A 12,484-nucleotide genomic window follows, 5' to 3' on the forward strand; every position below is an offset into this window, starting at 1 on the left:
GGTAGGCTTTGTTACTTTGGTCCCAGCTCTCTGCAGGTCATTTACTAGGTCCCCCCGTGTGGTTCTGGGATTTTTGCTCACTGTTCTTGTGATCATTTTGATTCCCACGGGGTGAGATCTTGCGTGGAGCCCCAGATCGAGGGAGATTATCAGTGGTCTTGTATGTCTTCCATTTCCTAATAATTGCTCCCACAGTTGATTTCTTCAAACCAAGCTGCTTACCTATTGCATATTCAGTCTTCCCAGCCTGGTGCAGGTCTACAATTTTGTTTCTGGTGTCTTTTGACAGCTCTTTGGTCTTGGCCATAGTGGAGTTTGGAGTGTGACTGTTTGAAGTTGTGGACAGGTATATTTTATACTGATAACAAGTTCAAACAGGTACCATTAATACAGGTAACGAGTGGAGGACAGAGGAGCCTCTTAAAGAAGAAGTTACAGGTCTGTGAGAGCCAGAAATCTTGCTTGTTTGTAGGTGAACAAATACTTATTTTCCACCATAATTTGCAAATAAATTAATAACAAATCCTACAATGTGATTTTCTGGAATTTATTTTCTCAATTTGTCTGTCATAGTTGACGTGTACCTATGATGAAAATTACAGGCCTCTCTCATCTTTTTAAGCGGGAGAACTTGCACAATTGGTGGCTGACTAAATACTTTTTTTCCCCACTGTATGCCTGTTATCAACAGTAACTACAATGTGGATCCAAGCACGTGTTCCTTTTGTTAGTTGCCAGTTTGTTGCAGAAGGTTCTTCATTAAACCATTTGGATACTGGCCAGGGTTTTAAGTTGCTTTTGGTGTTTTTCTCCCTCTGTGTCGTATAACTGACTTCATCAAGGCCGACCCCAACTTGAGGCAATTACACAGGAATCTGAGAGTGGTCACACACTACCAATTAACTTTTTATCACTCTGCTGAAAAGAGGGGGCCTTGTTCACTGGCCTGCTTTGATTCAGCAGCCACTTTCCCCCATTGAAGGAGGGGAGAGAGGGAAGGAGGCAGATGGAGAGATGGATAGACGGAGTGATGGAGGGTGGTGGGGTAAGACGACCAGAGAGATGGCAAGAAGAAAGGTGGAGAGGGAAAAATGAGTCTTCTCATCGTCTTCTCAGTTTTTAACCCCTCATTATATCGCCCTCCAAATAAACCCCTGCAACAAACCAACTGTTATAAGCATTAATAAAAAAGCTACATATTATATAAAATAGCTGCTCACTTACAGTAGTTTGTGTGCATTTTCTTCACTTCAAGACTAGATTGTGAGCATTTTCTTCACTTCAAGACTCTTGCCAAATTGAATCAACTTGGATGACAAGATGGAAACAGTTTTGATCAGAAGGTGTTTAGATGAACTCCCCTGCAGCAAGGATTTAACCTTAGTGAACAATCTAAGCAACTCCTACAGGAGCAAAATGAGAACATAACTTTACATGAATGTCATATGATTATTATACAGGAAGACTCCATATGTTGTGAATGCAATGACATGGCTTTGAGGTATAGGGTCTTAATATAGCCATGTAAAAAAAGTCAACCTTCAGGCTAGAGTACACCTCCATCACGTGTCATCTGAGCGCCATGTCATTATGTCATGCAGCCTACCTACCAGTTTATGTCATTGACAAGATGAGGACAGGCTGTCATTGTGTGTAGAGAGAGATTGATGGACTTCACCTACTCAGGCTTCCCCCCCATACTTAAACATAGTTACCTCAGGAAATCTGTCTTGAGAAATTCCCAGTTGAATTAAATGCATATAAGATAATATACAACATTTCCCCATTATTTTCATTTGACTGGTTGTTTTCCAACCCATGGTGTCAAAATAAATAATGCCCATGGAATGCCCCATTGTTGAAAAGGGGGAGTGTCAGTTGTTCCTTGGAGGCTATTCTTCTGATTGAAGGGGCAGGTGAAAACATGTGATCCAGAACCACCAGGGATGGTTGACTGCACTAATAAGTCCTGGTCTGAGGCACCTGCCCTTTCTCTGTGTTATCTCATGACTTTAGGATGGACGATGGGGGTTGATGTCCCTGTACAGAGGTGATGTATGACCCAAAGACAAACAGGTTGCCACAATGACTGAAAAGAGTCGCTTACGAACATTGGCAGATTGCCATTGTGTCCTACCTGAGGAAAACTTGGAACATAAGGTTATCTTGAAATAACATTGTAAACTAGATAGGGTGAGGCAGAAAGAGAGGTTAGAGAGATTTGTCTGAAAATAAGAGCATTTCATTAAGGTAGAAGTGCCAAAAGCTTTTTAAAAAATGCACATCTCTGTGTTCTTGCAGTACTGACTTGTGAATACTTACTAAACTCTGTCATGGATTTACCTTTCGAAGTGGGAGGCGCTCTCTAGTTAGTCTCCAAGGTGGTGTGGAAAGACCTCATTGCCATAAACATTTCTAATCCTGTCCCAAATGAAGAGTTACGAACATGCTGATCTTAATGTTGGCACCTGTGACCAGAAAGGGATTTTCCCAGGCCAAAGATGAAAGGCTAAAGCAATGGTTCCTCTTTGGACTGCTGAGTTAAGGGAGAGCCCTACGCAGGGCATTGTGTGATTTCATCTTTGCCATGGGACATGTCTTAATAAACAGAAACTGGCACTGCCCCATAGAATGTTCAGGAAGGCTGCACCACCGGCTCTGCACTCAGGTGACATATGCGAAACCAGGGGAGAAGAAGGGATTACTATACTCAACCTCGCTGGGTAAAACTTCCATGCATCTCTATTCAATTACCTTGGCCCAAGGCCCAGGTGGGACAGCTAAAGGAGTTTAATTTAATCTTAACCTGACAAGGGTACTCTGGACCCAATCTCTCATCATCTCTACAGATTAGATCTCCAAGGAGCAAGGTCGACAAAGGCCCATGCAGACTGACTGGGGCAATCGCCCAATGGCCTGCTCTGCACTGGGTCTATTGATTCCACTGTAGGTTTGGAGAAGGAATTGTGTCTCGTTAATTAAAATGATTGAAGACCCTCGACCGTTAAGGAGAAACTCTCTAAGCTTTAATGAAGATCATCGGCAAGTTGAATGGTCCAATTATACAGCCTATTAAACCAGGTACTCTTTTACAAAAAAATGAGAAAGTGACTCCATCCAATTGTATAGTTCCTCATGGTACTGAGTGAGTCAATGCACATGAAAAGTTTATATTTTGGTGTGACTGTCGAGTTTGACAAAGGATCTTATGTTTAATCTACACTTTAATTACATTTTGGCCTGTTACCGCCAGTGCCCCTAAAACTGATGAGAGAAGACATGAGAAGTAGGCACATAGTGATCCAGTTTAGAGCATGTTAGAGGTGGCACATTGAAAAGCAACTGTTTTACTGTCAAAATGCATGTCCCAGCTCTACCTGCGTCCTCCCCTAGCTGTAAGAAGCCTTTTGTTTCCCATGAATAAAGTGCCTTCTATTGGAAAACACCTGCAATTCCAGGCTCACCTTTTTCATTGAGACTCAGTATCTGATTTTTGAAAGACTGCTTTGTCCTCCTGAGCACCTTTTTATGCTACCTATATAAGCAAAGCTTAAGCCTACTATAATTCAGCTTTGTCATGTTTTTTTTATATATTTTTGAACTATTAAACCCTCTGGATTTTTACAGTTTTTATGTTTGCCAGTTGACAGTTCATGGGGTCAACTGGCTTAGACAGGCTATAACTATGTGCTGAGTTTCACACATTCCTGCAGGGCTTCATAGGTAGCTGGTTGAACGTAAACTGTGTAACACACTAGGTGAGTGGAGTTGTAGACCATTTGAAACCAATTGAAATCTAAGATGAATAAGCCTTATCCTGTAAATCACAGTCAGATCAAACTGTCAAGACACAATAGACAAATCTCCACTCTGCGATACCTCTGTCAGTGACGGTCTGACACAGCACAAATACGCATTAGTCTCACTATTCTTTCTCCATCTCCACAATAGCTCCCAGTTCTTGTGATGTTGAAGTTGTTAAAGATAGTGTGTTATTACCAACCACTTGTGGGGCTATAGGTACACTATATATACAAAAGTATGTGGACACCCCTTCAAATTAGTGCATTCAGCTATTTCAGCCACACCCGTTGCTGACAGGTGTATAAAATTGTGCACACAGCTGTGCAATCTCCATAGACAAACATTGGCAGTAGAATGGTCTTACTGAAGAACTCCGTGAGCTCACCGTCATAGGATGCCACCTTTCCAACAAGACAGTTCTTAAAATGTCTGCCCTGCTAGAGCTGCCCTGGTCAACTGTAAGTGCTGGTATTGTGAAGTGGAAACGTCTAGGAGCAACAACGGCTCAGCCGCGAAGTGGTAGGCCACACAAGCTTACAGAACAGGGACTCTGGAGCAGTGGAAACGCTTTCTCTGGAGTGATGAATCGCGCTTCACCATCTGGCAGTCCGATGGAAGAATCTGGGGTTGGCGGATGCTGTTATAGCAGCTAAGGGGGGACCAACTCCATATTAATACCCATGATTTTGGAATGAGATGTTCGACGAGCAGGTGTCCACATACTTTTGGTAATGTTGTGTGTATTACCCCTAGTGGATCACTTCTGGAGAGTCAACAGCATACTGCCTTCTTGACAGATGTCAGGCTAGAATTTGGCTACTTTATTTAGCAAACATTTGGCATTTTGTGTTGCCAACCCCAATGGTGAAGAAGTATTAGTTCCTAGCCTGAATTCCTTCTGTTTAAGTGATTTGATGTCTTTTCAGATCAAACACATCCCCAAATGGCTGCTCCACTGATACCTCAGTAGCGCTCACCCATTTGTACCTGTTGGCTTCACCTGCAGAGTGCTTTACAGACGATACCTGAGATGGCTCAGGTGGTTTTCTGGGCCCATGTCCGCCCCTCTCTGCGGCCTCTGCGGTGAAAGCGTTTTCGATTTCCTGGCAGAGTGGGGTGATACAAAGACAGTCCTTGTTTTGGAGTCTCTCCTTTTTCTAGGCCTAGTGGGCTGGAACCTGGGGAGCAGGGTGGGAGTGGCAGGGGGGGTAGGGGGGTAGGGTGATGCAGATGAACGTAATCTGACTGTCAATTAAACTGACCCTGGTCTCTCGCCCCTGTGTAATGACTGGGTCTAGTCTCTCTCACACCCATGTAATGACCAGCAGGGATGGGTCTCCAGGGGACCGAAGCACTGACTTGAGGAAGGCCGGAAAATGTGTTTAGGTCAAATAGTACCATGGGCAGACAGCATAAAAGCTCAATATTACATTTGGTCTTTTCCATACTGTAGGACATTAGGGTCAGAGTCTACAGTGTTACATCACTTCAGTAACTTTCCCTTAAAAAAAATAGCAATATAAACTCGATTTCACAAGCTTTAACTGGCTTGGCTACTGGATAAAGGGTTGTTTTTCTTAGTATGCAGATTACAGTTGTGTTTCCTGGATTTGGATAAAGTCTCAGCCGTGTAGGCTACAGTTCGACGATCAGCTAGGCTACACATTATTCAAGTAATCCTAAAGCATGTTGGAGTGGCAGTTACTTTAAGTTCCTCCAGTTAAGATGTAAACAATAAACAGGGAAAGGTTCACTGACCATTTCAGTGAACTGAACATTGGCGTTTTATGTCCCTTCAAACCTTGTCCTATTCTTTGCCTACTGATTGAGACTGGTAGATGTTCATTAACGCAATTCAAATTATTGAAAAGGACACTAGTAATGTTGCATTTATGTCCTCAATATCCCTTTTTAGAATGTCTTTGAAAGATACACATATCACCGGTATTAAAATACCTTAATTCCACTATTATCTTCTGCACTTATAGCAGCACAAACTAGCAGCCATATTTGGTAGTGATGGGGGACAAAATCGATAGTTACATATCGCAATATTATTTTGGACGATATTATATCAATACTTTGACTCCAAGTATCGATTTGTAATTATTATTCATTTTTTGTTGTTGCTAGGTAGCATTAGATAACGCTAGTCGACTGTACCTGCACCAACACTCCTGTATTTTTAATCTTATAACTTGTTCACCAATAGTGAGCAATGTTTTCAGCACTTTTATTGCCATGACTGATCAAAACTCATTTTCTCAAGCTCTCTCTTGTCTGTCTGCAGCAGACATATAGAGAGCGATATGTTTGGAACATCAAATCGCAATAAAATCACAGTATCGAATTGCAATCGGGTTGGAACCGGTTCAGGGAACAGAACAGAAAACCAGAAAATAAAGACATTTTTAGAGGAACAGCATCAAAGCCGGGAATGAAAGGGATTTATACTGTTCTGGAACAGAACCATTATTTTAAAAGCATGGGAACCGGTTAATAACGTTATTTTATGTTCTGGGCATTTTTTTCCCATTCCCACTAAAAATGCTACAAAGCGCTAATGCAAAGCCCTCACTCAGTCCCTCAGAAACGTATTCCAGTTGCCTGTAATGCTGAAAATCTTTGTCAGTGTGCATGTAAACAGCTATAGCTTTTGCCCGTCCATAGCAAGCTGCTCTATCCGCAGTGATTGGTGAAGTAATTTCATGTCTCGCAGATTGGAAACATATATATTTCACAGGGAATGATATAAACCATTACTTTTTTTGGGGTTGAACCTGTTCAGAACTTTATTTTGCTGGTCGGAACAGTGGAACAGAACTAAAAAAATTATGGTTCTTCTCAGTACGAAACGATTGGAAAATAATTTCGGTTCCAACTCCTGATTGCAATACATATACAATTGTGAGAATCGCAATACATATCGTTTCGAGACCTAAATATCATATCGTGAGGTCACTGGCAATTCCCAGCACTAATATGTGGCCAATATGTAGAACATGACATCATCTTGACATGATGCAACTGGAAGGAGTCAATTACAGTAGCAGGGTGTATTCTTTCCCTCTCTTTAGCTGGAGCGTCATTCAGAATCAAAATGACCCCAGATTTTTCACACAGAAAAACAAACCTCTACCCAAGGGTCGAACAATCAGGTTCCTTTCCTCCGCTCTGCTCCACCCCTCGCCTCTCACTGAGACACGACAGGACGAGATCTGATAACAACCACACATTACCCTCACCAATGTATTACCTCAATACATCACCTCACCTCCTCCACTATATCACTGTATACCCATCTGAAATGGCCAGGAGGAAGGCAAGGCAACTTTAAGTGTTGGTTTGATACTGTACCACCGACCTGTTCCCCCCTGGGGCTGTGTTTTCAATGAGAGGGATGTCTCTGGCACGCCAATAAGCCATTTTGTAGGTTAAATGAATGGACTCGCACAAATGTAGTAGCACCGTGATTCCCCCAGCCTTTTCATTTGACTGATGTCATTTATTTGTTGTCATTGTAAAACAATGCAGTGCATGTAGGCCAGGGATGCTTTGCATGGGCAAGAGACCTACATAGAAGTATTTTTTTTACAGGAAACTGTACAGTACAAGAAAATATAGCATTGCATACATTGTATAGCCTATATAGATTTAGGGCTGACCCAATTTAGTCGATTGTTTGGTCAATAGGCTGTTGGTCGTTGACTGTTTAGTCAAGCAGTCGCAAAAAAAATTACATTGTGGCACACGAGACACCTGTCTGATTCGTGCCTGTCTCAGTGGACTATTCCATTGCGGAGACCGCGGGATGGCACAGTCCATCACTCTAAGACAGGCATCAGCCACGTAAGGCACACGTGCTGCGAGGGTATTTGACTTGGCACGCCAAGCAATTTGATACGTTTTTTAAAATAAGTGATATTGCTTTCGTTTTGAAATTACATTGGTTTTCCATAAATTGCTACTGCTTTGGACCTGAAGTTTGTAAGAGTATTCCTTAGGCCTACAGTATGTGTGAAGATAATGTGTCTTAGGTATAATGTAAAATGGGCAGCAGGTAGCTTAGTGGTTAAGAGCGTTGTGCCAGTAACCGAAAGGTCGCTGGTTCTAATCCCCGAGCCGACTAGGTGAAAAATCTGTCGATGTGCCCTTGAGCAAGGCACTTAACCCTAATTGCTCCTGTAAGTCGCTCTGGATAAGAGCGTCTGCTAAATGACAAACAAACAAAACAAAAAACAAAAAATATATATATATGTTGAGTTAAGAAGGGGAGTGTGAATTAGATGCACAAAGCACGTCTCTCTCTAGAATGCGCTCTCTCCTGCCAATTTGTGCGCATTCACACACTGCTCAAAAAAATAAAGGGAACACTTAAACAACACAATGTAACTCCAAGTCAATCACACTTCTGTGAAATGAAACTGTCCACTTAGGAAGCAACACTGATTGACAATACATTTCACATGCTGTTGTGCAAATGGAATAGACAACAGGTGGAAATTATAGGCAATAAGCAAGACACCCCCAATAAAGGACTGGTTTTGCAGTTGGTGACCACAGACCACTTCTCAGTTCCTATGCTTCCTGGATGATGTTTTGGTCACTTTTGAATGCTGGCGGTGCTTTCACTCTAGTGGTAGCATGAGACGGAGTCTACAACCCACACAAGTGGCTCAGGTAGTGCAGCTCATCCAGGATGGCACATCAATGCGAGCTGTGGTAAGAAGGTTTGCTGTGTCTGTCAGCGTAGTGTCCAGAGCATAGAGGCGCTACCAGGAGACAGGCCAGTACATCAGGAGACATGGAGGGCAACAACCCAGCAGCAGGACTGATGCCTTTGTGCAAGGAGGAGCAGGAGGAGCACTGCCAGAGCCCTGCAAATGTCCTCCAGCAGGCCACAAATGTGCATGTGTCTGCTCAAATGGTCAGAAACAGACTCCATGAGGGTGGTATGAGGGCCCGACGTCCACAGGTGGGGGTTGTGCTTACAGCCCAACACCGTGCAGGACGTTTGGCATTTGCCAGAGAACACCAAGATTGGCAAATTCGCCAATGGCGCCCTGTGCTCTTCACAGATGAAAGCAGGTTCACACTGAGCACGTGACAGACGTGACAGAGTCTGGAGACGCCGTGGAGAACGTTCTGCTGCCTGCAACATCCTCCAGCATGACCGGTTTGGCGGTGGTTCAGTCATGGTGTGGGGTGGCATTTCTTTGGGGGGCCGCACAGCCCTCCATGTGCTCGCCAGAGGTAGCCTGACTGCCATTAGGTACCGAGATGAGATCCTCAGACCCCTTGTTAGACCATATGCTGGTGCGGTTGGCCCTGGGTTCCTCCTAATGCAAGACAATGCTAGACCTCATGTGGCTGGAGTGTGTCAGCAGTTCCTGCAAGAGGAAGGCATTGATGCTATGGACTGGCCCGCCCCGTTCCCCAGACCTGAATCCAATTGAGCACATCTGGGACATCATGTCTCGCTCCATCCACCAACGCCACGTTGCACCACAGACTGTCCAGGAGTTGGCGGATGCTTTAGTCCAGGTCTGGGAGGAGATCCCTCAGGAGACCATCCGCCACCTCATCAGGAGCATGCCCAGGCGTTGTAGGGAGGTCATACAGGCACGTGGAGGCCACACACACTACTGAGCCTCATTTTGACTTGTTTTAAGGACATTACATCAAAGTTGGATCAGCCTGTAGTGTGGTTTTCCACTTCAGTTTTGAGGGTGACTCCAAATCCAGACCTCCATGGGTTGATACATTTGATTTCCATTGATAATTTTTGTGTGATTTTGTTGTCAGCACATTCAACTATGTAAAGAAAAAAGTATTTAATAAGATTATTTCATTCATTCAGATCTAGGATGTGTTATTTTAGTGTTCCCTTAATTTTTTTGAGCAATGTAGTTTTTTTTTACTTCATTGTGTGAATTGTTTGCCATTTGATTGTTAATGTCTATCAATTCACTATTACATATACTGTATTTTGATTTGTTTAACACTTTTTTGGTTACAACATGATTCCATATGTGTTATTTCATAGTTTTGATGTCTTCACTATTATTCTACAATGTAGAAAATAGTAAAAATAAAGAAAAACCCTTGAATGAGTAGGTGCTCTAAAATTTTTGACCGGTAGTGTATCACAAGTAGTACATCTACCGTTAATTCCCATAATTTATAATCAATAATGTTTGTTTGGTTTCGGTAATTTCTGTTAAAGGTGCACTATGCAGAACTCGCTCTGCCATTTACTTGTTGCAAAAGATTCTAATAGTTCGCCTAATTTCAGTTTGTGACAAAACAAGCAATTATATAGTAGAGAATCACTGTACCTTCTAAACCATTGTGAAATATATTTTCCATAACCAAAAATATTGTACTTTCAGTTGTTTGAAGCTGGTGTAGAAAAACGAAAGTAAAAGACGCAAAAACTAAACTTAAGAAGCATAGAAATAGCGCCGCTTCTTAGACTTGGTCTTAATGAAAATGACAGATCTATAACTCACATTTCTATGTGAATTTGGTTGGGTCACCCAAAAAGTTACATATTGCAGCTTTAATGCATTCAATATATTATTAGTACAGTCATTTACCATCCTCATTGTTGGAGTGGACACTTGTTTGCAGAGCTCACAACCTATGGTACACTTGTGAGAAGCAAGTGTTGGTTTATTTCATTCCATTTAGGAGTTTTGTCAATTTATTAATTGTATTTTGTTTGGAGTGCTCCTGCAATGTTGAGTAAGGACGCGCACCTGATTACGCATAGAAGTAGGCCTAGGCTACCTGGCCTGCGCACAAATGTATAAATGTGCCCATTTCGGGATGTCTGATAGTATTTCTGATTGTCTTAACTCACCACCACTAATGCGCTGTGGAGCTTCTCAAAGTATTTTCTTCTTCACTGCAAACAGTAAGTAAACAAACTCTGTTTTGACCTCCATTGAGAATGACAATAAATAGTTCCTCTATGTATTTGAAAAATCGTTCCAGCTATCTCCCTTTCAATAACCACAGAGACTCTGGAAAAATGTAATGCTCTGATCCAGTGGAAACATCATAAAATACCTGATTTACTTCTTATCCCTTGTGCAAATACAGCTGTGTCTGTCCGGAGCTCACTGGCATTCTGAGGGCCCAGAATAGTTGATACAATGTTGCAAGTTTTCAAGCATGAGCTGTGGGCCTGACCCAGTTGATAGTTGATACAATGTGTCAAGTTCGTTGCAGACAGGCGGAGTAGAGAGATAAATGTGATTGATGAACATGAACAAACCCAATTTGATTTATAGGATATTTATTTTTATCAGGATATTTTTGACCTGCAATGTTTTTATTTGTTGGCTTTATGTAGGCTATTTTCTACCTAGTTGGTAATAGAACAAAAATATGTTATTATAATTTAAATGAAACTGTTCCACGAAAATTTGCATATGAAAATCATAACTGGCACACAGATCGGTAGAAATGGTAAGATAAATTGTAACTTGGCACTTCACATGAAAAAGGTTGCCGACCCCTGGTGTAGCCTATTACCGGCAACTTCAGGAGCTTAATGGCAGAATCTGTGAAGGCCAGCAGGAGCGGAAGGAGGAGGGTCAGGAGCAGGTTTCTTTACTTCTGGTTATCTTGATCTCTGGCTCCCTCTTGAGTAATTTGTGTGTCTTAATTATTTCATCAAACTGTGTGCTTAAAGCATCAGACAAGCTCAGTGCATATAGTTGGTTTTTATTAAAACACAGGGTGTCTATATATGGAAAAATACACATTTAAAAATGTTCTGGGACAACCCTAATAGTTTTTGTATCAGCCTACATAATCAAAGGCAATGTTGAGGAGTCTTCTGCATGTCAAACTATATCTGAACATTTATGAACATCATACTGTAGAATGGATACATGAATACCGTTGTCTCTTACCTAATGGTTGACTCTAATGGTATGGTTGTGTAACGCTGCGTGTAACGCTGAGTCCCATGCAGAACACTTAGGTTAGCTTTTATATGGCCATTACCAGGCAGTAAAAACATAGTAAACTCCATCCACCTGGATTGGTTTAGGCCCTGTGTTTGTTTATTATCATTTCAAACCCCTCAGAGAATGCTGCGTAGATGAGATCTTGTCTAACATAATCTGATTTAGAGAGAAAAGGGAGAGATGGAGAGATGAAGTTAACGTTCTTCCTAAAGGCATTTTGACCGACCACAGACCACAGACATACCATAGATTGCTGAGAAGCCTTTGAGGCTAGAGGTTTGTTTTGCTTCCAGCTATTCTCTAGATAAATCCTTTGTTTACTATAATCCCCTGTCTTCATGTCATTACTGAAATGGCACCAGTCATGTGAACCAACATAGTTTCACCTTCTGGTTGCAGACTCATCTGACTGTTGAACTTTATAGAGCAAGCAACTGGCAAATTAGGAAAAGACAGATTTTTAGTTAGAACAGCTAATATATACAACGATTTCTATCATGACCAGGTACTCTTAATGCAATTTTGTGACTTGCTTTAAAAGGCACCCAATCCCTCTGCAAGTTGGTCCTCACACATAGTCATTTTCAAAAGTGTTCTGCCCAGGCTACATATATAGGCCTACCAAAGGGAGGTCAACCTCCAGTCTAGACATGCTAGACCATCCACAGCAGGAGACACCTCTGGCCCTGTAGCTCTCA

At 42.1% G+C, this 12,484-nt stretch overlaps 1 protein-coding gene across 2 annotated transcripts in view; it reads left to right on the plus strand.

The window, feature by feature from the left end:
* LOC121536707 (ly6/PLAUR domain-containing protein 6B-like) overlaps positions 1-12,484 on the plus strand; it is a 41,286-nt gene that overhangs the window by 5,156 nt on the left and 23,646 nt on the right. The gene's annotated exons all lie outside the window — the stretch shown is intronic.

This window comes from Coregonus clupeaformis, chromosome 23 (assembly GCF_020615455.1).
Source record: "Coregonus clupeaformis isolate EN_2021a chromosome 23, ASM2061545v1, whole genome shotgun sequence".
In the NCBI taxonomy this organism is placed as follows: Eukaryota; Metazoa; Chordata; class Actinopteri; order Salmoniformes; family Salmonidae; genus Coregonus; species Coregonus clupeaformis.